The following is a 6011-nucleotide window of genomic DNA, read 5'->3' as shown; positions in this document are numbered from 1 at the left end:
CAAACAAAAAAATAGCCATAGAAAGAGAAAATAAATGCATTATCATTTAAAATATAACACTACTGTCTTCAAATTAGCAAAACATATATTTAATTATGATATTTAGAAACCAGCTTCAAGGAAATTACATACATATATAATTTTGTGTGGCTGATGTTAAAATAATACATAAATTATCACAATGAATGACAAGGAATAAATGTCTCTGTCTAGTTCCATATCTGTTTCTTTTTCTTTCTGGGAATTTTCAAATTCAATAAGAGAAGTGGGCAGTGGATTGACTTTCTTGTATGTGTGTGGAATGAGGGACAAAGAGAAAGGAATTCTCTTTTAGACAAATAGGTGGTGAAGGCTGTCTGATAAATATGGGATGCATGATTACTGCTATTTATTAGCTGTTAAATTGTTGTTGGCTCTAATCAGGGACTAGGCAACAAAATAAAAGATGTGTATATTTTAAGATGCTTAGAATTTGATGCATAATTACAATCTAGATTGTATGATATAGATTATGTTGATAGTGCCTTAGGTCAATTATTTCTGTCCATGGAAGTTAGCTACATTAGAAAAAAGTAAACACTTACTGCATTAAACATACACCTACATTTATCTTCATTTAAATTTAATAATAATTTCTCTATAAAGGAAATGTTACAAGGGAAATAATTTCTCTGTTAGCTATCTTAAGTTTAAAAATTTGTGTAAGTAGTGGAAAGAGGCATCTTGAGTACTTGATTTAAAAGTCTATACGTATGTTTCCAAAAGAATCATTAACCTTTGTCTAAATTGTGTATTAATGTCAATCTGGTCACTTTTTGCCCAAATTGAGGTGTTAGTAAAATGTGTATTTCATTTATTATCCTTTATCACAAGTTCATATTTTATACTGTGAGTGATGGAAATATTTTAATACCTCTACTGGTCAGTAAATTGGGGTACTCAATATGTAACAGGCTGAATGTTGGTAAGCTGAGTAGAATGTGGTTCTCTTGAATTTTGTTTAGTGTTCTTGATTAGCAAATTAGAAATATGTGACACAATTTAATACACTAATTGAATTAATTTATGAAATTTTAGTAAATGCCAATTCTGTGTAAGGCATTGCTTTGGGGGCTAGAAATACAATGGGAAAGGCAAACATTATTTCTAGATACCTAGAATTCAGAGTATGATGGGGATAAAAAATATGAAATCAATATCCACAAAAATACTGCAGATGATTATCCAACTATGTTCTGCATTACAACTGCCCAGAATTATTTCCTTTTAATGATATATTTCATACCAATAATAAGGTAAATATTCTGAAAAAAATTAAAGTGCTGTTTATATGTATAATAGAAAGGCGACAGGCATAGACAAGTTTCTTTGAAGGTACCACATCAAGAAAACTAGATATAGTGGGACCTGAACAATGAGCATAAAGGTTGCAAAGAGAAAAGATGGTACCTCTAGGTTAAGAAAGAAGCATGGCCAGAATCTTGAGACAGGTACAAGCCCATTGAGTTAAAAAATCCTAAGGGTCAGTCAGTGAAGCTCTGGTTTAGCAAACACAGAAGAGTTTTGGACTTATTATCCAGGACTTTGTAAGTTATGTTAAGAAATTTAGAGCTTAGCCTTACAATAATTGAAAAATCATTGATCAAGGAAAACACACACACACACACACAAATATATATACATATCTATATATAGACTTATATATATATATATTTTTACATGACTGAAATTCCCTAATTGTTTATAATTTGATATTAAGTCTTATTAGATATAGTTTGATTTAATACACATTAGTTTGATGTTGGGTAAACAATTTCCATAGCACAGATCATGGTATATTATTATGAAACAAGGTTATCATTAGGGCAGTTAAAGACTAACAGGGAAGATCATTTTTGTTTCAGGAACTTTTCTCAGCTGCAATAATTAGGTTATGCTGATAATACCTGAGTCTGCAGTTGCCTTCTGAAAAGCTCAGTTCCTTAGTTCACTTTTCCACTGACTCATTGTGTGACAGGAAAATCTTCTGATCTAAATATCACAATTTCTTCAACTAATGTCGATAAGATTAAGATATTTCTAAGAAAATCCCAGTGGGTTTAGGTTCTATGTACAGTACTTGAGGAAAAACATTTGCTCACTTATCAATTTTCTTTATTATCAAGTATCCTTTGTCTAGTGATGAGCCTTCATAACCTTGAGTCTGAGAGAGAAGTTAACCTGTTGATCTCTAGGGCACTCAGCAGAAGTAGGAATTGTACTGATGCTTCACCAGTCTGTGAAGTATATTCATTTCCAAATGGTCTACATACTTACAAAAAATTAATTCTCAAAGATGTTATAAACAGCTCAAGTGGATAACTAAGCTTAGAGACCCCCTAGAGGATGAGGCCTTATATATGTTTTATGATATTTTCATGTTTTTCCTATTACATCTCGCAGTGTCTATAATTTTTGACTCCAAACAAATTTTTGCCTTTAGGGCTACAGAACCCTCTGTGGGTGAGATGGAGTTAGGCCGATGATTTTAAACTCAAGTAAGGAGAAAAAGATGAATTTTTATTCTTATAACTTAACCCTTCAAAGTCTCTGACTCAGTTTCCTGACATAATGATATCCAATGAAGCAAGTTGCTTCCTCATCTGGCCCATAAATTAAATGTATCTTTTTAATATTTAGATGATGGAAAATTACCCTGCATATCCCAAATAATTTTTTTCTGAAATAAGGATGATATTCTAGGTAGAAAATAAATTCAAAATGCGGTAATTGAGGTTTAATAGCCATAGCAACCCCATAAAGCAAAAGCCTTAAGCAAATAAATCAATACCAGCATTAAAGAGCATTAGGAGGAAATGGACTTTCTGATTTACCTCATTGTAGTAGAAAAACCTCCTGTCTATAGATATGTATTCATTGGAATGTACGAGCAAGCTAGGTCAATCCAACTCAGTCAATCCAAAGTGTAAGTCATAACACAAAATACTCAGACACATAATAAATAGCTTGAATAAAAAAAAGTATGAAATATTTAACCTGCCATATAGCAACGGAACATTTTTTAAAAGTTTAGGATAGAAAATGAAATTTACTTTAAGACAAATAATAGAGAACAAATAATAGAGTCAGCTCACATGACTTTGGTACCAAGACTGCCCAAAGATAATAGTTATTTTTTTAAATAGTGAAATTAAGCAAAAAAAAAAAAAAATAGTGAAGTTATGCATTTAGTGTGCATGAATAAAAAAATAAAATATAATCCAAAATAAACCTCCAAAATTGGTACCACAGACCAAAATTTTTTCCCTAAAACATGTGTAGCGAATTTTAAAAATTTGACCATATATTCCATAAATAAAAAGGGATTTTTCTAGCTCTCTCAAGTAAAATTCAATTCAACTAAAATTTGCCTTTGGCGGTTTTGCTTTTCCCCTCATATGACTGGATGCTTAGGACTCCCCAGGTGGGGCACTGGAAGGTCCTTCATGAGGTGACCCTATCCTATCTGCAAACTAACTTCTGAAAGCCATCTCTAGTCTGTCATCTGGAGGAATGGTGGCTGGGGAATAGGTCACCCTCCCCAAACTCTGAGGGAGAGAACCCACTAATATTGTGGCACACTATCTTACCATCATGTAATGACTACATTCTTAAATATTCTAGCTTCTTGTCTAGAAACTTAAGTACACACTCTTCTCTACTCGTAAGTATAAAGAGGTGAAGGACAAAAACAAGACACAAAAACCACACTCTCTGCACAATTTTTTCCCTGAGTTTCTTTCAAATTCCCCATTTCCCACATACAGGCATGTGCATGGGTGTCTAGAAAATACACTTGCTGCAAAAAAGTTGTCAACCTCTAAAATTTTTTCCGTATCTACTCTACATGCCAAGTCCTGGACCCTTGGAACACATGCAATATAAATTTATTTCTCTCATGTCTCCCTTTTGGGCTGACAGTATCTGACTTTCTTTGCAGCAATGTAAGCTAAGGTTGGAAAAGGAAGATTCTAAATGGAGCAATTGTTAAGAGGAAAATAAGAACATACATATTATCATCAAAAGACTTTCAATATCTTCACATTACATGTAAAATATTAAAGTAGATATTACCAGTTTATGTCTAGAAGCCTTGTGCAGTTGTGTGAATAAGTTAACATTAAAATTCTATATAACCAATATAGGCCATTCTAAACACATTTAAGAACATGGATTATGCTTCATTGATGAAAATGAATCAGCTCTGTTTTAATAACTGTGTTTCCTATTTTACTTGTTCTTAATTTTTATTTTGCACATGACAAATTATTTTTGAGTTTTTACTATTTTCATTTACATATCATAGGAAGAATAAATTGATTTTAAGCAAATATTTATTTATGAATTAATCATTTGAGGGCAACCAATATACTTCCCCATATAAAAACACCACTAAAAACCTGAGTGGCTCACTCTGTTAAGCAGTCTGCCTTCATTCAGCTCAGGTCGTAATCCCAGGGTCCTGGAATTGAAGTCTGCATTGGACTTTTACTCAGTTTCTACTTCTCCCTCTGCCTGCTGGCACGCCTTGTTTGTGCTTGCTCACTCTCTGACAAATAAACAAATAAAATCTTAAAAAAAGGAAAAAAAATTTAAAAAACCACTATGTGCACCCTCTATCTCTTTTCTGCTCTGTTAGCAATCATTAATCTGGAACTTTTCAGTAGGCGTAGAGAAGATGAATCATCCTACACCTCTCTTTCCACCTATAGCATCATGGAAGGCTGGAAATCAGCTTATAGAAATTATATTTATAGAAAAGTGGAGGTGGTAGAATAGGAAAAAGGATATGCCTATGTTTGTCACTAAGCCCAATACATGAATATAGGCACGTGGCTGTCTTTTTTTTTTTTTTCCTTGATGTGTATCGTTAATCTTTGACTATCACATTCTTATACTTCACATTCGAATAATTGGGTATATATATATCATATAAGTTCCACTTTTTGAACCAGTTCCAGGTCTATTGTAGTTAGGTTAAATTCTTTCGGCCTTTAGCAAACAGCTGCTTTATTTTTATAATTACCAATAAATTTGTATATTTTCATCACTTTGTGATAATGAGACAAAGGAGAGAAATTACCTTAGGTTATGTGTTAACTTCAGAAATGTGTTTACCTCTCTGGAACCAACTCCTTGCTTCTTTCTTAGCTTCCTGGTGCATTTAAAATTTCAATATTAGAAAAATATATATATTTTTCTTCTTTTTTTAAAAAAATAGTTATTTACTTAAGAGAGAAAAAGTGAGAGAGACAGCATGAGAGTGGAGAGGGTCCGAGGGAGAAGCAGACTTCCTACTAAACAGGGACGTGATCCTGGGACTCCAGGATCATGACTTGAGCCATAGGCAGCCACTTAACCAACTGAGCCACCTAGGTGCTCTATGTATCTTTTTCTACCCAGGAGTGGAGATCCCTAATAATCAGCAAAGGATTAATGGATGCCTAAGTATTGGAGTTAGGTATCCACATGAACAGACCTTCCTGGAGAAATCCATTCAGTGTTGGTCAGTTCTTAATCACCGAAGTGTAATGTGGAAGGATGGAGAATCCCTCTAATAACTCTCAATACTGCATGGACATCGGGGCATAAGAAGCATGACATCAAAGCAACATAATATCATATCAAAGGACTCCTTTATGTCATTTCCACTGGTTGCCTGTTTGTAAAACTTTCTTGTCTGAGATAAAGTGGTTCTCTGCTCAAACCCCCAGTTCTATCACAATTATTCTAGGATAGTGAAAAAATAATTTAATACATAAAACCTTAGTCTGGTCATCTGGGAAAAAAAAATGAAATGGTTATATTTTTCCTACCCAGATTCATTTTCTACCATTGTGGAATAAATTACCTAAATACTTATTTGTTTAAAACAATAAATCAGAATGTTTTATTTCTGCGGGCAAAAATTAGGGTGAAGCTTAGCTCGGTGGTTTTGAGTCAATGTTTCTCCAGGGACTGCAGACACGATT

The sequence above is a fragment of the Mustela putorius genome, unplaced genomic scaffold, assembly GCF_011764305.1.
Source record: "Mustela putorius furo isolate JIRA1106 unplaced genomic scaffold, ASM1176430v1.1 tig00001826_pilon_pilon_pilon, whole genome shotgun sequence".
NCBI classification, from domain to species: Eukaryota; Metazoa; Chordata; class Mammalia; order Carnivora; family Mustelidae; genus Mustela; species Mustela putorius.
This window is presented reverse-complemented; position numbering follows the sequence as displayed.